Source organism: Phascolarctos cinereus, unplaced genomic scaffold, assembly GCF_003287225.1.
Source record: "Phascolarctos cinereus isolate Bilbo 61053 unplaced genomic scaffold, phaCin_HiC Scaffold_726;HRSCAF=1367, whole genome shotgun sequence".
Lineage (NCBI taxonomy): Eukaryota > Metazoa > Chordata > Mammalia > Diprotodontia > Phascolarctidae > Phascolarctos > Phascolarctos cinereus.
In genome coordinates, this window is record NW_027556098.1 from 293,360,671 (window position 1) to 293,386,174 (window position 25,504).

General features: G+C 37.3%; 1 pseudogene; it reads left to right on the forward strand.

The window, feature by feature from the left end:
- The first annotated feature begins 4,187 nt into the window (after positions 1-4,187).
- Positions 4,188-4,296, forward strand: LOC144454690 (U6atac minor spliceosomal RNA; annotated as a pseudogene).
- Positions 4,297-25,504: the final 21,208 nt, after the last annotated feature.

The following is a 25,504-nucleotide window of genomic DNA, read 5'->3' on the forward strand; positions in this document are numbered from 1 at the left end:
ATCTTTATATGACACTGTGAATGACAACGTACTGCTGAGTCCAAGAAAGGTGACCATGAACTGAAATAGGGTTGTAACAACTCAGATGAATGATTATAATTAGTAACATATTGTTTAGCTAATGATTAAACTTTAGCATTAAAATATGCAAATATTTGTTCCCACAAGGCAGAACCAGGAACAATGAGTAGAAATGGGGGAAAAAAAAGCACCTTTAAGTTTGATGTCAGGAAAAAAAATTCCTAGTAATTAGAGCCTTCGCAAAGTGGAAACCCCCCCTCCCCCCACAAACTAAGGGGGTGCTTATCAACTGGAAAATGGAAACAAATTACAGTTATACAATGTAATGAATATTACTGTGCTGTGAGAAAAGATGAAAAACTTGGGAAGACCTGTATGAACTGATATAGAATCAAGGAAGTGGAACCAGTGAAACTTACACAATAACAGCACTAAAGACAAACAACTTTGAAAGACTTAAGAACTCCATTAAGTGCAATGATCAATCACAATTCCAAAGGAGTGATGATAGATTTTACACTTTCACACATGTAGAAATGATGTTCCAAGTCATAGTGCAATTTTAAATGCATGCATGCGTGTGTGTGTGTGTGTGTTAAGAATTCCAGGGGTGGGGAACATGCAGCTTTGAGACCATATGTGGCCCTCTAGGTCCTCAAGTGTGGTCCTTTGACTGAATCCAAACTTCACAGAACAAATCCTCTTAATAAAAGGATTTGTTGTGTAAAACTTGGACTCAGTCAAAAGGCCACACCCAAGAAACTAGAAGCCCACATATAGCCTCAGGGCCACAGGTTCCCTTGACATAAGATCAATGTAAGACTTTGTTTTAACTGAATGCATATTTGTTATAAGGGCTCCCCCCCCTCCCCGCCCCCGACCTGTTGTGGGGATGGGGAGATAGGAGACTGAGAAAATAGGCTTTTGTTAAATAAAAAGAGAAAATTTAGTTTAATAGTAATGACTAGCATTAATATAATGCCTTAAAATTTGCAGACCATTGTACATATTTATCTCTGTTGATCCTCACAACAACCCTGTTAAGTAGGGATTATTATCATCCCCATTTTACAGATGAAGAAACTGGGGCACAGACTGGTTAAATAATTTGCCCAGGGTCACTAGGCTAGTAAGTATATGAGGCAGAATTTGAACTCAGATCTATCTGACTCCAAGGCCAGTACTTTATCCACTGTGCTGCCTCACCACCTGAAATTTGGGGGAAAAAAATTAAAAATGAAGCTGATCCAGCAGTCTGTTCTTCCTTCCAAAAAAAGAGCTTTGGCTACATAGATTTCTTCCAACTCTGAGATTCTATTAATTTGCTATTCAAACTCAAGAAAAAGTGCTTTCACAGAGAAGAAAGGAAAACTTTGGAGGGAACATTTATAGGATAGTAAAGAAGAAACAGATAAATTACCTCCAACTACAATCCTAGGCTCATAGCTTTGGAGTTAGAAGGGATCTTAGAGACCATCTAGTTAACCCCTTCATTTTACAGATCTGGAAACTGAAGCATAGAGGTAGCGGTTTGCCTAAGGTTACATAGGTTGTGAGCTAGCAGCAGAACCAGAATTTGGACCTATATCCTCTATCTCCAAATCTAGTGCTCTCATCCATATTTATGGCAACATGATTTTAGGTGACTTTATTTTAGTTGTTTAAAAAGTCCTTTAGTACTTTTGCAATTCCTTGGTGTGTAACTACCTCCATTGGCATTGATCACAGTTCCTCTATGGTCTTCCACAGTTATTTTGGCCAAGAAATTCGTTACCTTGTGACTAAGCCTATGATGGGTCTCTTTGCAATTAGCTTGGCTGGTCCTCAGACTGCCTATCATCGGACCATCCTTGAAGTTGATCCCACCCTTTGCACTTACCAGGGTAATGTTCAGTAACCTATGGTCCACTCCTTGACAGGATGAGGCATCTCAGAAGGACCCTTTTGAGGAATTGAAAAAAATAGAGAATTAAAAATATAGGAAAGGGTTGTTTAAATTACGTCTAGACCTGCAGGGTCAAACAAATGCTCTGAATGGAAATTTTGGTGGGAATGTTTTTTATGTGAGCAAACTGAAACTTCCACTAAGAGCAATTCTTGGATTCAATTTCATCTGTCTTGCTGGTAAACAGACTCAAGCTATTTGCAAAGATAAATAGTGAATGTATCAGTGCTAGTCATAATTTAAAATCTGAAACGCTTATTTCTGTCAACTTGGTGGATCCAGTACACCTGCAAAGACTCTCTGATCCTTGCAGCACTAGCTTTGCATTTCTCTGTTGTTGTTTTCCCCCAGCAGCAGGAAGGGCTTGGAATTCTTGGTTGAGTCTGCCTTGGATTCTCCAGCCTAGAGCCAATTTCAGGGATTGTTGATGTTGTGGAAAGAGCCCTGAATCTGGAGTCAGATAGAATAGGTTCAAATGTTTGTTCTCCTACTTAGTACTTGTATGATCTCAGCCAAGTCACTGAACCTCTCTGTATCTCAGTTTCCTGACCTGTAAAATGAATGGGTTCAATAAGTTCCCTTCTAGTTGTTTTTCTCTACCACAAAGAATTATCTTTGGACTGGAAAGGACAGAAGAAAAAATGTTAATAAAGAGATAAAACTCAATGTAAGTAGGGAGACAAAATAGTAGCAACAGTTGATAAGTTCAAGTCATCAGACCTAGAAAAACAATGACAACAACAATAACAACAACAACTGTATCTGAGGATACCAAAAGGCCTGGCTGATGATTTACCTTAGTGAAAAATAGTGGAGAATTGCAGAAATGATGCAAGGTTGGAAAAGGGCAAATGTCTAAATTTTCCAAAAAAAAGGAGAAGAAAAGCAGAATCTGCAAAATCTCAGTCAATGAGCTTGATACTTGGCAAAATTCTAGAATGTAATGGTGTTTTAAAAATTTTAATTTTTTTCATTCTGAATGTAAACAACAAAAAAGACCATTTCCATACACAGAGTAGAAAGTAAAAAGAGGATTCTATAGAAAACCACGAATCTCCACTTCAAACAGCTTGATGTTTTAAAAAAGTATTTTGTTTCAAGCCTGTCCTGCTTATCTGTGCTTCTTTCTGAATTTCCTTTTGTTCTCCTATGTGCATTTTGAAAACATTACAGTGGCTTTTTTTTTTTGAGCACCACTAGTGCTAATTTTCCTTTCTCTCTAATAGTCCGGCCCCCATAAATCTTGAATATGAAAGGAAAAAATAATCCTTGTAACTGATAAGCATGGTCAAGCGAAATGAATCCATACAATAGCCATGTCCCAATTTGTGTTTCTGCATCTTGTGTCTATTACCTCTCTGTCAGGAGGTGAGTAATATGCTTCATCACAGGTCCTCTTGAGAGATGGTTGGCTTTTGTTTTGAACAGAGTCCTTTCAAAGTTGTTTGTCTTTATAACATTGTTCATGTATAAATTTGTCTCCTAATTCTGCTTGTTGCACATTATTTCAGGTTGTGCTACCCAGAATTCTCTGATGATGTCTTTTTCACCATTTTGTACCATCTAATGATATTTTATTATACTCATATATCAGAATTGGTTCAGTCATTCTCTAGTCATCTAAGAGTCAATCTAAGATACCCACTTCGATTCTAGTTATTTTCTTTTTTTTGCCTTTAAATTCCCTATTCAGGATAAGGAAGTTTATTTTGCTCATGACTATTTCCTTTCCAGTGTTAACCTCACTTTTATCTCCCCTTCCAATCTCCTCTTGTTTTCTGATGTATTTCTACACCAAGAGCTGTGTGTGTGTGTGTGTGTGTGTGTGTGTGTGTGTGTGTGTGTGTGTGTCTGTGTAATCTTTGTGCATTTCAGATGAGCTAGATTTGTCTGATGGCTTCTCCTTCTACTTCTTCCTCTTTGATACTATACTCTTCTCATATATTCCAATTATGAAAAATATCAAGTTTCATCCCCTTCTTTCTGAATTAATGTATTCCTCCTGTACCAGTTCCTTTTCTTTCTCCTCTTTGAAACCCAAGAACAGAACCAATCCACCCTTTTTCTTATGTAAGTCCCTCAGTACCCTTTGAAGATATTGAGGTTCTAAAGAGACACTTGTTTCTTCTCCCCCATTAGAATATTAGCATTATGTCATCCTAAAAGCCCTTCTTATTGCTCAAATACATTTGTCTTTTAAAGTTTCTCTTAACTCTTATGTGTATTGTATGAAAGGATAGAAGGTTAGCATTCTCCTTGAGAAGGATGGAAGAGGTCCTAGTGGGCTAAGGTATTGCCACTTACTCTGTGACATCTAACCATTTAACTCATGCTTATATTTCAAAGTTTCTACTCAGCTCTGGAATTTTCATCAATAATGCTTGTAAATCTTCTTTTCCATTAAAGGTCAATTCCCTTCCCTGTAGCGTTGCATCAAACTTTTCAGGATGAGTCATTCTTTGTAGGAGGATTATATAGTTGCCTTTTAGAATATTGTACTATATTCCAAGATTTTCCCCTTATTTTTAATAGAAGCTGCTAATTCTTGTGTGATCCTGATTGGTTCCTCAGTACTTGAACTGCTTCTTTCTGTTGCTTGCAGAATGTTTTCCTTTGATGTCAGAGCTCTAGATTTTGGATATGATATTCCTGGAACTTTTCTTTTTTTTTTTCTTTCTCTTTTTAAAGGACATGATTGACGTATTATTTCTATCTGCACTTTGCCCTCTTATTCTAAGAGTTAGAGGTAGTTTTCACTCATGATTTCTTGAAATATAGGGCCTAAGATTTTTTAAAGCTGTAGTTTTAAGGGAGTCTAGTGATTCTTGAATTATCTTTCTTTGACCTGTTTTCCAGATTTTTTTATATCACATACCAATTTGTCAATAATATTAGATATCAATACAGTCAATTATGTCAATCAAATATCAATATAAGCAATTATATCAAGATATGGCAATCTTTTGAGTTTGTTCTGGTATTCCTTGCTGTTTCATGGAGTCACTAATTTCTGTTTATTCTATTTTAGTTTTCAGGCAGTGTTATTGTCTGTCTTTGGTTGTACTAAGAAGTTACGCTGAGCTGGCAATGATATTATATGTGTGTGAACTTCAGGGTATTGCTGGAATAGGTATGTAGGAGCCAGGCAGAAGCCCTGCTTCCTGTTGCAGGTGGCCATCTTGGCCAGAAGTCTACTATGTATTATTACCATTATTATTTTTGGAGGCAATCAGGGTTAAGTGACTTACCCAGGGTCACATAGCTAATAGGTGTCGGAGGCCAGATTTGAACTCAGGCCCTCCTGACTCCAGGGCCTGTGCTCTATCACTATAGCTGTCCCATAGTTAGCCACTCATTTTTTCCCTTAAAATGCACTGTTTGTGACATAGTCTTGGAATTATTTGCCAGCATCTTTCCTATCCGGTATAAAATTTGTGAATATTTGTGGATGTGGGAGATATACTCTTATGCAAGTTAGTCTGTTATTGCCAGTTTCATTATGCCATTTAATCAAGTTCTTTGCTTGACCCCAGAGGGCAGAATTAGAAGCAATGGACACAAGTTACAGAGATGTAGATTTTTAGCTCAATCTAAGGAAAATTCCCTTACAATGAGAGCTGCCCCAAAGCTGTCTTGGATAGGGCTAGTGAACTCTCCATCATTGAGGGGGAGTGGTCTTTAAGTGATAGTTGAATGACCCCTTGTCTGGGATATCATAGATCAGATTCTTGTTCATGTACAGATTGGATGATGTGAGTTCTATAGTCTCTTTACTTCTGAGATTGTGTGGCTTGATACAATTCTGTGCTACTTTTTTGCTGATATTACATAAAAACTGAGCACTGTCTACCATAGCATATGTACCATGGCTCTATCTTAGTATCTTTTGGTTATTACAACCCAAGTTTGTGGAATACTTCAAAGGAAGACTTTTATCCCAAATGAACTTCCAGAATTGTCCTTGGAATCCCATGATTTCCCACAGACATTTGAATATCCCTTCCCACAACTATGTTCTCTGTGTCTCCAGGAGCATGCTGGTAGGGGAGATGAGATTCTTTTATCTCATCAGAACTTTTCCTTCAGCCAAGTATATCTAATTTGAGTCAATATGGGTTTGTTAAATGCCTCTGAATCAGGTGCAATCAACAATACAAAGAATGGTTCGCCTTCATTCCAGGTCTCTGCCTTGGGACATTTGAAAATGCTACAAGGAAGCTCCTGCCAGTGAATGTGGTGGTGGCCCCTAAGAGGTATGTCTATGACAATGGAGAACAGCTTTGCCTCCTTAAAGGACTGTGTGCCAAAGAGAGGGGAGCATGATGTGGATGAAAGAAAACTGGATTCAGAGTCTGGAAATGGGATCGAATCCTGCTTTGCCACAAACTAGCTATGCAACCCTAAGCAAGTCACTTTACATTTCCTTCAGGTCTCAGTTTCTTCTCTAAAATGAGGAGGTTGGGGTAGACATACTCTAAGATCCCTTACAACTGCAGTAATCTACCAGTCTTAGATGGACCATGACTAGAGGTACGCTTGTGCTTAGTCAAGCTGCACGTTTGTTTGAGCATGCGTATTGTCCTTGCAGAATTGCATACTGCTCTTTCTCACAAAAACAGGTCTGGCTTTTATATAATGTTTGTATGAACTCATTTGCCTCTTAGTGATGATTAGTGGGAGGAGGGAAAGACAGGAATTAGGCTAAAAGGATTCTGCAAGTATATAATTTCCAATTCTATTCCATTCATTTCAGGTCAAGGCAATTGATTTTTTTTAAAGTATATACCAGATGCAATATAGCACAGTGGAAAATGTGCTGGATTTAGTGTTAGCAAACCTGACCTGAAATCCTGGCCTTAGCTGTGTGGCCTTGGGCGAGTCATTTAACCTTTATGGTCCTCAGTTTCCTTTTCTGTAAAATGGGGTAACTGACCTGGATAGTCTCCAACATTTCTTCCAACTCTGAATTTATGATACAATGATGCTATCATATGTGAAGTTCTGAGGTGGGTGCTGGAGATAGAAAAATTAAATAATCCCTGCCTTTAAGGACTTACATTTTTCTGGGTTGGGGATATCTGTGTGTGTGTGTGTGTGTGTGTGTGTGTGTGTGTGTGTGTGTGCGCGCATGTGATATAACGCCTATAAATATAAATAAAATACATAATAACTCTAGGAAGAGAGTTGTGTGTGTGGGGATCTGATAGTTGGAATATGAGCTGAGTCTTGGAGGAAGAGGAGGATTTTGAAAGGCTGAGATGAAGAAGAAATGATTTCCATGCTTAGCGGACAATTTGTTCAAATACACAAAGAAGGGAGGTGGAATGTTGAAGTGGGGTGGGGAGATAGTTTGGTTCAAAAGTAGAGTGTGTGAAGGAGCATAATGTGGGCTAAAGTTGGAATGTCTGGTTTTATTTCTAGTGAACCGTGCTGCTTCTCCTAAGTAGAAATTCATCAAATATTTATATATACTTACCATGGAAAATGGTATTGAATGGGATGTCCCAGTGAAGACTTCTCAGTGTAATTAAGGTAATGAGTTCAGAAGGTAGTGTGAGAAATGAACTCTCAGAAGTGAAGGCTCCTCAAAGGGTCAAATAATTCTTGATTATTACTTTCAAAATCCTCCCCCCCTCAGACGCTGTTTTTAAGCGCTTAACAGAAAGAATAAGCCCTGCTTCACCCCCAGCCTGAGCTGTTTGAGCTTGGCTTCCGGCCTCTTTCCTTGTCTTTGAATTTCACGCCTGGAGTGTAAACCCCACCTCCCAGTTAAGGGGATAGGAAGAAACTTTCGAGCTTAGAATGTAAGCCCCATCTCCCAGTTAGAATGTAAGCCCATCCCCAGTTAAGGGGTAAGGGATAGTGGTGGGTGGAAACTTGTTTTCGTGGTGGGCAGAGATTTGCTTTCTTAAGGTGGCCCCTGTTACTCGGTCTCTCTCTCTCTCTCTCCACGTGTATGGAAGAAGCACACAGCCATCTCATGAGATTGTAATAAAGGTAACCTTTGCTTTCCACCTTGAGAAGTCTCTGAGTTTAATTTGTGTTAGGATTGCTGTCCCACACAGTGTGAAACATTTACATACAAGTTTATTTAGTTTTAATTTACATAGTTCCACAATATTTTCTTCCTCAAATGTAGTTGTATTTGGAGGCAGATTGGTATAGTGGAAAGGTAACTGAATTTGGAATTAACTTACTAACTCTGTGGCCACTTAACATTTCTGGGCCTTAATTTCTTCATATATAAAATGGCAACTAGTATTTTTACTATCTATCTCTTCTGGTTGTGGTGAAGAAAATGCTCTGTAAACTGTCAACATGGCAAGGAGACTAAGAGAGGCTAAGTAAGTTGCCCAGGGTCACACAACAAGTAAATCTGAGGCAGATTCCTTCCTTCCCTCCCTCCCTCCTTCCTTCCTTCCTTCCTCCTTCTTTCCTTCCTTCCTTACCTTCCTTCCTTCCTTCCTTCCTTCCTTCCTTCCTTCCTTCCTTCCCTCCCTCCCTCCTTCCTTCCTTCCTTCCTCCTTCTTTCCTTCCTTCCTTACCTTCCTTCCTTCCTTCCTTCCTTCCTTCCTTCCCTCCTTCCCTCCTTTCCTCCTTCCTTCCTTCCCTCCTTCCCTCCTTCCTTCCTTCCTTCCTTCCTTCCTTCCTTCCTTCCTTCCTTCCCTCCTTCCTTCCTTCCCTCCTTCCTTCCTTCCCTCCTTCCTTCCCTCCTTCCTTCCTTCCCTCCTTCCTTCCTTCCCTCCTTCCTTCCTTCCTTCCTTCCTTCCTTCCTTCCTTCCTTCCTTCCTTCCTTCCTTCCTTCCTTCCTTCCTTCCTTCCTTCCTTCCTTCCTCATTCTATCCACCGTACTTCCCAGTTAGTTGCTTTTTGGAGATACTGAAGGAAGATCACTGAAGGTAAGTAAAGTCAGAAAACCTGCATTTGAGCCTTGACACTTATTTACTAGATGTGTAACTACGCATAAATCACTTCATTTTTCTGAACCTCAGTTTCCTCATCTACATAGTGAGAATAGTAATGCTTGTACTACTGTTTCAGGTTTATTTTTTAAGGAAAGTGGTCTGTTAATAATAAAATACTACATAAATATAAGATATTATTCTTTTAGTTTATTATTTATTATTAACTAATTATCACAAAGGCAGCTAGGTGGCACAGTGGATAAAGTGCTAGGCGTAGGGTTAGGAAGACTATTCTTCATGAGTTCAAATCTGGCCTTAGACACTTACCAGCTGTATGACCCGTAGCAAGTTACTTAACCCTGTTTGCCTCAGTTTCCTCATCTGTAAAAGGAGCTGGAGGAGGAAATGGTCAATAATTCCAGTATCTTTGCCAAGAAAACCCCAAGTGGGATAATGAAGAGTTGGACACAACTGAAATGACTGAACAACAACAATTATCACAGTATATCACGCAAAATAGGGACTTAATGAATGTTGAATGAATGAAACTGGTTTGGTGATATCCTTTTCTTGTGGATATTCATCAACTGGACAATAGAATTTTATACAAAGGAAATGTCCAGCAATTGAAATGATCTCAGCTTTAATCCTTTAAGAATTCTCGTTGTCTGAACTTGCAGGTTGACAAGAGCAATCATTTTAGAGTCAGGGTTCTTTCATTTTTCTGACCCATTCACCTACTATAAAGGTGCCAAAAGCTTAATCTGCTTGATTCTGGACAGAGCTAAAGTTCAAACAATGATGTGAAAGATAAGCCTGACACTCAGACAAGTTTTCAACTACAGGGCACCATGTTTGCTAATAATTTGCATTGCCCAAGGTGAGGTCAGAATGTTTTCTTCTTACTCTCACTTGATTCAAATGTCTGTAAAGAAGAGAATATTAAACCTCTTGTGCCTGTCATTTACTCAGTCATATTTAAATGCATCCTCCCCCATATCCCAATGACCTTGGAAGACAAATCTAATTATTTTAAATAAAGAAAGATCACAGGAATTGAAATGGATAGATAATTGCTAAAATTGCATTTTTCTCAATACTTACTTTTTTTTTCCTGTTTGTAATCCACCCCACCCCTGCCCTACCAATACCTATTATAACAAGTAGCAAAATTTTTAATAAGCTTTAGTTTAATCTCTTAGCCTAATTGTCTGGTGGAGGAATTGATGAGAGAGACTGTTGAAACTATGCAGAAGTGGGAAGAATAAGAGGAAGGGAAGATCTTAGGCTCAAAGCAATTAATCACTTAGTTAAACAAGGTTTAACCTGGATGTTCGAAAGAATAGAAAACAAAATATATTTTGGTGTCTAAATGCCACCAACACATGAAAGTTTGGTAGCTTATCATGCCACCTTAACCTTATTGGATTAATCATTCAGATATGTAACTAGCATTTTATTTTTACTTCATTATTCATTCACTCCTTCATTTATTTATTGTAGCTAGGGCTAGTGGAAATCTGTTGCTGCCTAGGAGTTGGGGTGGAGGAAGGCTGGTAAAGAGATTACCTGCAGTGTCTAGTGCCCTCTTGCTAAGCTCATTTGTTTTTAAATCAGGAAGAGCAACAAACACTGTCAGAATCCTCTAAATTGTGGTAGCCTGCAGCACAGCTCAGTTTGTTCTGTCATAGTTGTCTCTTGTTGCCCGCAACCAGATTGTACACTGAGCGGAGAGGCGTGAAATAACTTATGACATGGGCCAGGCGGAGTAGAATTACTGACTCAGTTTATTCATCTGAGGGCACAGAATATATAGGGAAGATCTAGCCTAACTTGAAAGAGTCCTCTCCGTTAGATACTCCCCAGAACATCTGCTGAGGATGTAACAATCATGAATTTCCTCCTTATCAGGGTTCCTAGATTGGGCTGTAGATTCCAAGGTTTTCCCAGGCGCCTTGGCACCACCTGCATAGAGGAGTAAATATGTAAATCTAAGGTTCAAAGAGAGAGAAGGGATGTCTCAGAGACCTCTTTATCAGGAAGGAATTGGGGAGCCATACCACTTAATCCATGAGCCCTTTGGGGTGAAAGCCTGAGCAGAGGTCAAACTCTGCCTTGGATCTTAAACCCTTATCAGACTCTTAAGATCAGCCCTCAACAGTCTCTGATCTAACCCTCCTTGCATTCTCTCAACATGTATGTATTCCATTTTATTCCATTTGACACTTTAAACATATGAAATCCTTTCAGAAAAAAGTTTATATTTATTTAGCACTTCTTGTCAAGTAGATAGTGCAAGAATACCCATTTTACAAATGAAGAAACTAAAGCTCATTTACCTACAGTGATTTTATAGTTTCCTCATCTATAAAATGGAGATAATGATTGCACCTACCTCCCAGGCTTGTTGTGAGGATAAAATGAGATTCTGTTTGTAAAGTGCTGGCTATTAGCTACAGCATTCTTGTTACGTAGCATTCTATCCCCAAATTCTGACGTCACTGCTAGAGTCTCATAGTTTATTCTTCCATCCCTTCAAACAAATCTTGCATTATACGTTTAAAAAAAAGATCTTTAAATGGTTTCTATGATTGAAAAATTTCCTAACATTGCACATACTTGAATTCCTGGTATAAATCTTACTTAATCATAATATTGCTGCTGAACTTAGAAGCAAGAGAAAGAGAAATTGTCAGGTTCCTAATAGAAATTAATGAGATGGAATATAAAAGAACAATTGAAGGGACAAATAAAAGCAAGAGCTATTTTTTTAAAATTACAATAAAATCAACCAATAATTATTGCTCCAAAAGAGACAGATTACTCAAGCAACTAAAATTAGAAATGAGAAAGAAGAGACTACAACAAAACCAAAATAAATTAAGAAAATTATTCAGAAAATACTAAGCATTGTTTTTTTAATAATAAAATTGGGTATTAAAAAGAGTGGATAAGGATTTATAAAAATACAAAATATCCACTGTGACAAAACCAGAAATAGATAATCTATACAGACCAACTTGAGAAGGAATTAGATAAGCTATTGAAAAATGCTATGTAAAAAGTCACTGGAACCAGATGGATTCACAAATGAAGTTTTCCAAACTTTCAAATAATAAATTATCCTTATATTATAGGAGCTGTTTTGCATAGAGAGGAAAATGGCATTTTAGCCAATTCTTGCAAGTAGGCAGATAAGAGTTTAAACCACACACTTGATAAACATGAGGTAGAAAAAAGCCAAAACAATAGCCAACATCATTCATGGATAGCTATGCAAAAACTATATAAATTTCACACACTCTCAGGTCTACTTCTTGCTCTCAGGACTTTGTCATCATGCCTTAGCTGCCATCTCCCTGTGAAACTTCCCTTAGGTCCTGGATGCCTCAGGACCTGATGCCTTCCCAACCTGGAACAATCCACTGCCACCCCCTTTTCCCACTAATGAGTTACTTATAGGCTTCCATTTTGGAAAGGGGTACAGGCTGTACTTCTGACTTTCTGGGCCTTTGACATCAGAGAGGTACCTTCCCTTCCTCTCCTCTCTCCCCATTTCAGCTGCCTTTTGCATGTTGTCTTCCCCATTTGAATGTGAGCTCCTTGAGGGCAGGAGCTGCCTTTTTGCTTGTATTTGTATTCTCAGTATTTAGCAGAGTGCCTGGAAAATATTAAACACTTAATAAATGTCACCTTGTCCTGTTGCCATATAATAGTAAATAATATGGCAAAATATAAAAAACCCCGAACTCATTGTAATTAAGTTGGATTTACACCAGAAATTCAATGATATTTTGATATTGGGAAAATCGCTAGTAGAATAAGTCAATTACAAAACAATATAGAAAATCATAGCAGTACATGAATAGACATAGAAGAAAAATTTGATAAAAGAATACAAGATCTGAGATGTCATTGGATCCCTATAGCAATACAGAGTCCAGCACCTCTATGCCTTAGCTAACCATTTTTGCGAGTTGCTGTGTCTGAAAAGAATATCACCATATGATGATGATGATGATGATGAAGTATTCAGTTTTGTTGCCAGATCTCAAAATATATTATTAATCAGCTATTACAAAAATATTTCATATAGGATGTAAAATAGAAAACTATATCAATGGAATAAAATGGAGATTTTAGAATTAGAATCAAGGATAAATAATAGATATAGATTTAATAAAGCCAGGATTACAAATATTGAGACAACCTTTTTTTGATAAAAAGTGTTCTGAGGATATTCCTCTTTCCCACAAGATAGCTTAGGGAAGGGGAAGAGAATAAGCATTTATTAAGGACATACTATGTAGCAGGCACTATGCTAAGTGCTTTACAATTATATTCTCATTGATCCTCACAATAACCATGGGAAGTAGTTGCTATTATGGTCCCATTTTATAGTTGAGGGAACTGGAGCAAACAGAGGTTAAATAACTTTCCCAGAGTCACACAGTGAGTATATGAGGTCACATTTGAACTCAGGTCTTCCAGGCCCAGTGTTCTATCCATTGTACCACCTAAATTTAAAAACTTTTTGTCCTTAACTTTCTTTCGTGTTCAGTTGTTTTCAGTCTTGTCCCACTCAGCATGACCCAATTTGGGGTTTTCTTGGCAAAGATATTGGAGTAGTCTTGTCATTTCCTTTTCCAACTGATTTTAGAGATGAGGAATTGAGTAAAATAGGGTTAAGTGACTTACCCAGGATTCTAAACTTTAATTTTACTAGGCTACCTGACTAGTCTTACTGGACTGGGCCATACTTTTGTTTTCATTCTCCATTAACTGACCTTGTTTCCATCTTGGTGACATGTCCTTAAAATCTAAATTGATAAACTATTCCCTGTCAGGCTGACACATCCCTATAAGCAACTTGAAGGTATTCATCTTCACAGGAATGATTTCTTCAAAAATTTCATTTTTTAGAACTTCCTCTTCCTCTTGGGCTAACTTCCCCTGAGAAAGTCAACTTGTGACTGACCTTTCTCTGATACCTCTGAAACCCACTCTTCCCAAATCTATGACGTCTCTCAATTTCCATCCCCTCTATCACTTCTTAGAAGGCATCATCATTTTCCTATACAGTTTCCTTCATTTCTACCTACCAACCAGTTCTACCCTATTAGTGAGAATCAGATTCAGAATGCAATTTCTCCTTGTTGGTTCCTCTACTTTTTAAAGGATGAAATTATGATAAAGGCAATGAAAATATCTGCTCTAGCTTGGGAAAAGAGAGAGAGACAGAGAGAGAGAGAGAGAGAGAGAGAGAGAGAGAGAGAGAGAGAGAGAGAAGAGAGAGAGAGAGAGAAAGAGAGAGGGAGAGTGCAAGAGCTCTAACCAAAACTTTGTAACATTAAATATTGCTGGAGAGCATAAAAAGGTCTAAAAAACTATCCTCCCATCCTCTTACAAAAAGCATGCTAGAATTTTCAAAGTCCTTTATCTCTTTTGAACATTACAACCACATTATATGGTAGTGATTCTCAAACTTTTTAATCTCAGCACTACACTCAAAAATTATTGAGGACCCCAAAGTGCTTTTGTTTGTGTGGGTTATATTTATGGACGTTATTGTACTATAAATTAAAATATTAATTCATTTGAAATAATAATAAACCTATAACATATTAACATAAGTAATGTATTTATAAAATAATATTTTTTAAAAATAAAAAATGGGAAGAATGGCATTATTTTACATTTTTGCAAATTTTTAAAATGTCCACTTTAAGACAAGACAGCTAGAATCTCATATCTGCTTCTACATTGGTTGAAGTACATGGAGAAAATATGTCTTTACACGGATATGTAGGTGGAAAAGGGAGAAATATTTTAATAGCCTTTTCAGACAATTGTGGATATTCTTTGACATTATACCATAGCTCAACAAGTGGTGGTTTTCTAATAGCTATTTGCAATATAGAATCTGAAACTATAACAATGAACTTTCTGTTCTCTTTTAAAATTAAAGTTCATTAGTCTATCTTGGGTTTTGAATGGATCTTTTACCCATGCACGATTTTTCGACATCATGCATTGGCCATTTGGAAAATATTGTTTCATTCAGTTATATAATTTTTCCAAATGTTGACACATTTCATTGTACAATATCAAAAAATTACATTCATTAATATCACATTGATCTCATCAGAAAAGTCTTTAAGGATTGGGAAACTGTCATGCCCAGGGTAGCAGATACAAGTTTTCCAAAATTCTGATTTTCTCTTGAAAGCTCAAATTTATGATTGGCAAAAAATACTATCATTTGTTTTCTTTGGAGTAACAAGCTTCACTTCATTCATTTTTGAGAAAATGTCTACCAAATTCAAGTCTGAAGAATCATAGTTTATCAGTCATTTTTTAAGTAAAAGTTGTGTTGTTTGAAAAAAAAATGGCTACTTCAGGTAATTACACAAATGCTTTTCTTTGAAACAACCATCACACTTCAGTATGCAGTAGAAATACTTTGTGTGTACTTCCCATTTTGTAATACAGAATATTAAAAAGAAATGCACTCAAGGGGCAGAATTTAATACAATTATTAATTTTTGTTGCTTCTTCAAGGTCATCCATAAGTGAAACTGGAATTTTTTTTTGCTGTGAGTAAAAGAGGTTCAGAATACAATAAACACTAGTAAATTTGATGTCACTGCCTTGATCTGTGCTAAGATGCCAAGCAATTTATCCACCATTGCTTTTGCATCAGTAAAAGGTCAACACAGTTGTTCCTGGACAAACTGTGAGATTCAATAAAGATAGTCAACGCTTTGAATATTTCAGCAACATATGTGTAAGCATCCAAGCATTCACACAAAAGATCTTTTTGGATGAATACAGGCAAAAAAGCAAGTCCAGCCATGTCTGTAGATTCATCCATTTGTATGACAAAAATGTAATTCTGCAGATTAACTCAGTGTTCTTTTGTAGTTAAATTTTTAATTCTCAGGTCATTTAGCCTCTGGAAAACTCCACTGTACACTCATGAGAGAATGAGAATGAAAAATGCAAATAAGGCCTTAGTATTATTATTATTAAAATAGTTTCAACCTTCCAGATCTCCTGAAAAGGTCTTGAGATCCCTATGGGTCTGAGGACCAGACTCTGAGCACCAATGCTTATAAGATATCTCTATTAAGGGATATTCCTAAGGCTAGAAGGGTAGTAAATGATTGAACCAGCAACTCAAGCTCAGGGTTTCTTTATTCCAGCCCAGTGCTTTTACCATCACGCCACTCAAATCTATTGCTGCAGATGACTGAGCAGCAATTTTGCTAAGTTTCTTGACCTTGTCAAAGGTAAACCTGTTTTTTCAGCATTTTCTCTCAATCTTTCCCCACCTATCATCCACTTGAATTGAATATGCTTCATAATGTTTGCCTCAGGCACCAGAATGTATGACTGTATCTTGTTTATACAATTTGTGAGCAATTGGTGAAAATGTACTGAATGCTACCCAACTTGTGTTTACCATGTTCCTTGTGGATCAGCTAGATGGTACACTGGGTAGAGTGCTGGACTTGAAACAAGAAAAAAGAGTTCAAATCTAGCCTTACACTTTTATAAATTTTATGATCCTAGACAAATAAGTTAAATTCTTTCTGCCTCCATTTCCTCATCTGTAAATTGGGGATAATAATATCACCTACATCCCAGGGTTGTTGTGAGGAAAATGATTTTTTTTTATTTTTAGGCAGTTGGGATTAAGTGACTTGCCCAGGGTCACATAGCTAGTAAGTGTCAAGTGTTTGGTCTGAGGCTGGATTTGAACTTAAGTCTTCCTGACTCCAGGGCCAGTGCTGTGTCCACTGTGCCACCTAGCTGCTCCAGGAAAATGAGATACTGTTTGTAAAGTGCTTTGAAAACTATAAAGCACTATATTACATAATAGCTATTATTTTTTAGAACTTATATAAAAAAGGGGTGTGTGTGTGTGTGTGTGTGTGTGTGCATTATAAGAAGAGGCTAGGGAACTCAGCTATTTTTAACAGTTAAGAAAAAATAGTACCCAGAATTCAACAAAATTAAAGCAGTTTTCTAAGCAAACAACTTGTCTTCTATGAGCAAATTACAAATGTTTCAATATCTTAACAAGTTTTAAAACAGAGTGTCCCTTGGTATAAAATTCACATATTTTTGACAGGAACTGCAACATTCTATAAGAACATGACTCTCCATGAGGTTGAAGAATTCTGTGAGATTATACAGTATATGTGTATATGCTTATGTGTGCACACATTCACATATATGTACACATTTAAGTCAGTATAAACATGAATATAAAATATACCAGTGTCTTCCTTGCTACTTGAGAAACAGTTTTCCAGGTGACGTTGCAAGGCCTCCAAAAGTGCCTAATAGTTCCAGTCTGTGGTTGCCAGCAAATGCTTTAGGGGGGGAGTTTTGCTAGAGGCAAAGAAAGAAGAATGGTACATTCTTCACATTCCTCTTTCTTTTTCATTTGACTGCCAAAGCCCGTCATTTAGTGATAGCATTAGATCTTTTCTTAAAATTTCCCCTTCAACTGAGCCATAACTAAATTAGGAAACATGCTAGTGAAGGATCCTCTGCTTCAGTCCTCAGAACAAGCTGCATCTTCCCCATTGTTCTTCTGTATAGTCAGAATCTCAGAATGTCGGCATTTGAGGGACCTCAGAGTAATCTAGTTCATCCAGCTCATACCTGAATAAGAACATCTTGGACCTCATGTCCAACAAGTGGTCATTCAGCTCTGGTTTAAAGACCTCCAGGGAGGGCCAACCCATTGCCTCCCAAGGTAACTCAGTCTTTCTAGTTCCCCCTTCTGAGAACAAGGAATACTAGTCTACTTCCTCTTCCACATGATGGCCCTTCAAATATTTACAGATAGTGATCAAGTGCCCTCAAGTCCTTGCTTCTTCAGGCTAAACACTCAGTTCCTTCCATTGGTCTCCACATAGCATAGACTCAATGTCCTTCACCATTCTCTCCCTATGCTCTCCAGTATGTCAACATCCTTAAATTGTTACGCCCCCAATAGTAGGCATTTAAATAATAAGCTAAAATTTTAAAGCTCAGCATACCCATATGTGTGAGTGTGTTTATGTGTGTATTCTAAACTGAATGTAATTTACACACACGTGTAATGCTAAGCTGCCTTTTTTTTTACAAGCGATGACATTATTTTGCAGAAGTTAGCATTCATTTGTGGTGAAACACTTCCGTATTCAGTTAAATATAGAACTTTAGAATAATACTAACATCTAGTTCATAGGATCATAGGATTTAGAGCTGCAAGGAAACCTTCAGGTTATCTAGAAGGGAGAGGTCAATATATGCTGACATTGTCAGGAGAGAATATGGGCATGAGTTGCATGGAATATGAAGACGTGGATGATTTCAGATCTGTGCCATTGCAGTTATCTCTTCCACATCATGGGGGTTAGGGGTGCAGTGCCTCTGCAATCTGGAAAATCTGCATGAAACTTTTTGGGCCTCCCTTTGTACCAGAGAAGAAATCTGGCTTTTTTCTTTTTTTTATGGGGTATTTACAGTACCTTATTGTAAATTTTGGGTTGATATTACATAACACTATACATATATTTTAAGCATTTCTGAGTTTCTAAACTTTTTCTGTATTATCTGCTGACCCTCAAGTGTTGTCTGTCGCTTCCACAAAACTCTTCCAAAATTCCCTTTTAATTTCTTATACTGACCCACGATATATCAAAACTGTGATGGGGAAAGTTGCAATATGGAAGCAATAACTATAAAAACAAAGCACACAACAATGAGATCACAGTTCCAATGGAGTTAAAAAAACCCCATTGTTTAGCCATGGCTGTCACATCCTATACTTATGTGATTGATTTTTTAAAAAATTAAGTGGAGTGCTTTATTTTAATTTCTATTTACTTTCCTTTTTTTTTTTAAAATTCATCTCATCATTCTAAATCAGGTGTTTCTTTTCTTTTGGCGAGGCAATTGGGGTTAAGTGACTTGCCTAGGGTCACACAGCTAGTGAGGATCATGTATCCGAGACTGGATTTGAACTCAGGTCCTCCTGACACCAGGGCCAGTATTCTTACCATTGTGCCACCTAGATGCCCTGAAACTAGGGGTTCTTAATCTGGGGTCCACGAAATTTAAAAAAAAATTTCATAGTTCAATACAATTGGTTTCCTTTATAATTATTTATGTATATATATATATATATACATATACATATATATATACATATATATATATATATATATACATATATTATATATATATTCTATGCATTTAAAAACATTCTGAGAAAGGGTCCATCAGCTTCACTAGACTGCCAAAGGGGTCCATGACACAAAAAACAGTTTAAAACCCCCTGTTCTAGATTGTAGGGATGTTTTTGGAGTCTGTCTCTGTCATCCAGTGATATTAGCTATCCCTCCCAATTTTGTGTCATCCTCAAACCTCATTAATATGGCACCTAGACTTTATCTATATCACTAGTAAAAGTGCTGAACCCTGGGTTCATTCTCATTAATGCCTTGATTCCTAACCTTCCTCCTCCTTCCGATGATTGATATCATTCATTTTCAGAAACCTCTCCCGACAAAGTTTTAAGGGACAACTAGAAAGAAATAACTGATTCCAACACTCTTTAAAAAGGATGCTCTTAAAGCAGCATATAGAAGCAGGGCCCTGAGGTATCAGGTGCACTGCCATTGTGTACTGGAATGACAAGGAAAGCACATTGCTTGCTTCTCTCCTCGTCTCAGTTTCCAGAGGAGTTTAAGGACCAGAAACATGTGAGAATGTAGAGATAAATGTAGACAGAGCTGCGCTGTGGAGTCATGGACTAAAGGCTGTGGCCAAATATAGGCTGATTTATCTTGCAGATCAGAAAATCGAATATGTCAAAGAATCTTTTGCTCTCTTCTGAAGGAACTCTCATCCTTACTATGATAAAGGTATAGCTATGGCCAGAAAGATTGAGTAAGAACAGAAGAAAAAAAAATCAGACAAACAAAAAGAACAAAAGAACAAAGGACTAGTACCAGGAAAAGGTTAATAAGTAATTTTCTTCTCCAGGAAAGGTGAAATTTTTTTTTAGTAAGAACATCCTTTCATTTAGAGTTCATGAGTCTGTACTACACTGGGAAGAAAGCCAACTCTAAAGGGAAGAACTTGGCACAATCAAGTGTGGAACCTATGCCTAGGGCTGCAAAGGTAGACAACAGTTTGGGTTCAAATATGTAAAAGTCCTTGACTTTACATAGAATTTTCTCTATGTTCATGGCCATACCACATACTTCCCCATTTCAAAACTCTAAACTCACTTACTTTGTGAAATCTCCCTCAAGTAACTCCATCTGCCTTTAGTTACTTCAGTTATGCTAAAATTTCTTTACATTCAGGTCTTTATTTATACCTGTACCCTTTCTTCTCTACACCATCTTGAGTGCCTTAAGAGTAGGGACTATGCTTCATTACAATGCTTTATTCTCCTGTAAATAGTAGGTCCTTCTGTAAATGCTTATTGATTGAATAGATGCATGTCCAATGCATCTACTCATTCAACAAATATTTCAGCAAATTCCTGTACTGAAACTTTTTAGTTACTGTTCCTTCCACTTCCTCACCTTAACCAAAGCTTAGGGATTCCTTGAAAACACTATGTCCCTTGCAGTACTCTGTACTTGAGGCAACTCCCTGTATGTGCTTTTCCACTTCACAAGATGAGATGGTATACCTAATTGAGAGATATGAATATTCCCTGTTCCACATTGCTGTTACTGGACCACTTTTCTACCATTATTCCAAAATGACTTTTTGTCTTTTGAGTTCCATGTAATACCTATATTCTCCCTCACCCCATCCACGCTCAAGTCATCTATCAACTTCTAGGTCTCTCTCCCAGTATTTTAGATGATGTGTTCTGGGTCAGGTTTAACTTGGGCTTGTCCAGTGGTTCAGAGTCAGGGTCAAAGTTCAATTGGACACAAATGGATAATAAAATATTTAACAAAGAGGAGTCTGAATTATAAGAAGGATAAATAGGGATATAATATTGATTCATATAGAAGAGATTCTCCTCTGTCTTCCCATCTATCATAGTAGTAAATCCAACTGGAGAAAAATATTGGTTCACATAGCAGTAGGGATTTTAAGGATGGGGAAACTTGAGCGTGTTCAAACAGTAGAGAAGGAACCAGGAGATGGCGAAATGATGAAGATTAGAGGTGGTGTGATGATTGAGGTTGTAATCTAGTGGAGAAGTTGGGAGGGAATGGGAACAAGGCAGATGTAGAGGGATTGGTCTTAGTAAGGTGAAGTGTCACTTCATTGTCAAAGACTGAAGGAAAAGGGAGTGGGAGATAATGCCAAGAGATTTTGAGATGAAGAGAAAAAGGAAAGAGCAAGTTCATGTCAAATGGCCTTTATTTTCTTAGGAAAACAGGAGGTGAGGTATTCATTCAGCTGAGAGAGAACAAGTACCAAGAGATAAGCCCTCAAACTTTTGGGGGAGGTCAGGATAGTTGTGGGCCAGGAAAGAGCTTATTTGGGATGTGGCCACCAACAAGACATCTGGTAGCTTCCTGTTTTAATGAATTCTTCCTGTTAAATAGGCATTAAGCTCAATTGCTTCTAAATTGCTTAGGAACTGTCAAGTGCTATCAGTATCCTCTGGACTTAAGCACCCTGGCTCAATGCCACAGTTGCCCTGTTTTACTTGTTATGTTGCACCTTTGTCTCTCTGATTGACTCAGTTACCAAATCCTGTTGATTCCATCACTGCAACATATCTCACATATGACTTTTTAATCACTATTCCTACAGCAAATGTCCTGGTAGAGGCTCTTGTTACTACCTGCCTGCACTAAATCAAAGCTCCTCAACAGTGGCCTTGGAGGTAGCATGTATAGTGGAAAAGAACACTAGTTCTGGAATCAAAGGACTTTAATGATAGGTGGTATTAATATTGCCACCGGTCTCAGATGCTTAGCTAGCTGCGTGGCCTTGGGCAAGTCATTCAACCTCTGTCAACCCCAGTTGTAAATTGGGAATAATAATAGTAGCTACCTCCCAGGGTTGCTTGTGAGGCTAACATGACATAACATTTGTAAAGTGCTTTTATAGAACACCATATACATGCTATCTATTATTATTTTAAACATTGTCAAATAATACAAATTCTCACATTGACCAAATCCAAAAATGCTTTTCTTATTTTGAATATTATTCTGACATAATCTGTCAGGTTGTGAGCAGCATTATTTTTCATCAGTTCTCTAGAATCATGGCTGATCATTTAGTTGATCCGAGGTTTTTGATTATTCAGAATAGGTTTTTTCTTTTTTACAATGTTGGTGTTAGAGTATAAATTGTTCCTCTGCTTCTGCTCGATTCACTCTGCATTTGGCTTTCATAATTAATTAAACCAGAAGCCTTTGACACCATAATTTAAAAATTCAATTGTATATATATTTTTCATTCAACAAAAATGAGCCTTCTCTCCTTCCCACCTCCTCCCACAATTGCAACTGAGAAGGAAAGAAAAACAAAACCCCTGCTGTAGACATATGTAGTAAAACAAGAGAAATTCTCATGTTAGCCATGTCCAAATGAATATATCTTAATCTGTTCTCAGCTCTGTTGGGTGATAGGTAGCATTTTTTCATCAGTAGTCCCCTGGAATGATGGTTGGTCAGAGTTCCTATGTCTTTCCACATTGTTGAACATCGTCCTTGTCTAAATTGTTTTTTTCTGACTCTGTTCGATTCACTCTGTATCACACTGAAACCTTTCCAGGTTTTTCTAAAATAATCCCCTTTAACATGGTGTTTCCTGACATTCATATGTCATAACTTGTTCAGCTCTTACCCAATTGACTAGAACTCTCTCAGTTTCCAATACTTTGCTATTGTAAAAAGCAACACTATAAACAGGTTCTTTTATTCTATCCCTGATCTCCAGAAAATATAGACGTAGTAGCAGTATCACTGGGTCAAAAGGTATGCACAGTTTAATAGTTTTTTAGACATGGTTCCAAACTGCTTTCCAAAATGGCTGGACCAGTTCATAGGCCCACCAACTGTATATTAATGTTTTCCCATTGCCCCTCCAGCATTTGTTATTTTCCTCCTTTTGGGACATCAACTTTGCCAGTTAGAGTTTGTTTTTCTTAGGACTAAGCCCTCTATTACCCCTACTCTCCCTATTACTCCCTTTCCCATCTCTCCTTTCACTCCTGTTTCCCTGTTTTGTGAAATGTATTTCTGTACCCAGCATGTGTACATGTGTGTGTTTGTGTATGTATTCCTCCTTCTTTTGACCAGTTCCCATGAGAGTGAGGTTCAAATGTCATCTGCTTCCTCTATGGCTTTTTCTTTTTTTGAGTAGACTTCTACTTACATCTGCAAATATGTGGGGTAATTTTCTTCATCCTTACTCTCTCATCCTTCCACCAATTCTTCTTCTTCCTTCCTTTGCCATTATTCTTTTTAAGATCATCTAAGCGTAACAGTACCACTAGAGACTCTCTGTGTAATTAGAATCCTGCTGTGTCTCGTAATGATGATAGTATTGTGAGGTGACATATGTATCATCTCCCTATAAAAATGTAAATAGTTTATCTGTGTTTAGTCCCTTATTTTTGTTAACTCATGTTAAAATTTTTATGTTTCTGTTGAGTACAGTGTTTCTAACATTTATATGTGGCTCTGCTCTTTTCATCAGGAATATTTGTAAAGCCTCTACTTCATTAAAAATTAATTTTTCCCTTTGTGGGATTATAGTTAGTTTTTATAAGGTAAGTTATTCTTGATTATAAGCCCATATATTTGTCCTTCTGAAATATCATATTTCAAACTCTCCATTTCTTTATAATGGTAAATGATGTGTAATCCTGACTACAGTACCTCATTATTTAATTTTGTTTCTTTCTGGCTATTTGCAGTATTTTTTCCTTAACATAGAGTCTTCAAATTTTGACTTTAATGTTCTTGAGAGTTTTCATTTTGGGGGTTCTTTCAGGAGGTGATTGGTGTATTCTGTCTATTTCTATTTTCCTCTCTGGTTCTGAGGGATCTGGAGAGTTTTCTTTTAAGATTTCTTGAGATATGATTCCTAGGCTTTTTTTTTCTATTGATTTTCAGTAGTTCAATGATTCTTAAATTATATCTCCTTGATTTATTGTTTTCTAGTAATTTCTTTTTGCTATGAGATACTTTACATTTTTCCCTATATTTTTCAGTTTTATGACTTTGTTTTAATATTTCTTATTGTCTTATGGAGTAATTAACTTCTATTTGGTTTACTGTAATTTTTAGTGAGTGTATTGCTTGGATAAGGTTTTGTACCTCTTGAGCCGAGCTAATAATTCAATTTCAAATTTTTTGTTATATAGTTCTCATTTCTTTTCCATTTTTCTTCTAGTACTTTTGTTTCCTTTATAAACATATTTTAAGTTCTTTTAAAAACTCTTGCTTCATATCTTTGAAGAATTCCAGTTGAATTTATGCCTAATCTGTGTTCTTTTCTTTGAGGTTTTGCTTGTAGATATTTTGGAGTCATTAATTTCTTCTGGGTTTGTATCTTGAGTGTCCCTATCAAGATAATAGCTTTTTATGGTGAGATTCTTTTATTGGTAGTTTATTCTTCCAGCCTATTTTCTGGATTCAGACTTTGTTAGCTATGAGCCCTATGTACTTTTGGAGGGAATGTCTAGGGTGGTCCTGTTTTCTTAGGTTTTGAGGTTTATGCTTTTTAGGACTCAGGGACAGCCCAGGCTGGAGATTTGCAAGATTTTAGAGATCTCCAAGTGGTCTGATCAAGGGCTAAGTCTGATTACTGTTCCTCTGTTTTGAGCTTTGCAAGTTTCTGACCTGTATTTGGGACTGAACAGCATACTTGTGGACATGCCTTAGCTGGAGTTCCAGAAGACTGCTACTTGGACTCAGTCACTATCTGGAAAAGCTGGAAAGCTCTGCTGGTTCAGAGTGTCAGAACTGCAGGCTTCCCTCCATTTGATCTGGGATTCATACCCTGATTATTCCCTAGCAGGCTTCTGATTGGGCTGGTGTTATAATTTTCGAGAGGTTGAAGAGAATCAGGATTGAGAAAAAAGGCCATTATATTTGGCAATTAAAAGATCATTGGTAACTTTGGCGAGAACAATTTTGGTGAAATGATGAAGTTGGAGGCCAGGTCGTAAGAGGTTAAGAAGAGAGTAAGAAGAGAGAAATTAGAGGACAGAAAAGAGAGAAATTTTCCTTTTTTAAAGAGGAGGAGCTCATGGCGAATGGTCTAAATTTTTTCCTGTAAAATAAGAGACAAGATTCTCAGCTGAGAAGGTGGAAGGAATGGGAGCCATGAGAGATTTGAGGGAGGAGGAAGAGGTTTGGAAGAACTGCTGTGGTAAATGGGATAGTGAATTGATAAGGGAAGAATATTAGAATTGCCCAACAGCACTGAGGGTCCAATTGAGATTGTGTAACACAAATTTATAGTGGATCTGATTAGAATGGCTACATGATTTCCCCATCTTCATTTAGTAGCACATTTGCAGGAGGGAAGGTGGCAGATTGTGGGAGTGATCCAAAGCTGAGGCTTGGTAGGGTGTAATACTTGATAAGATAAAACAGCTAGGGAGTCCTGAGCAGTGGATAGTATA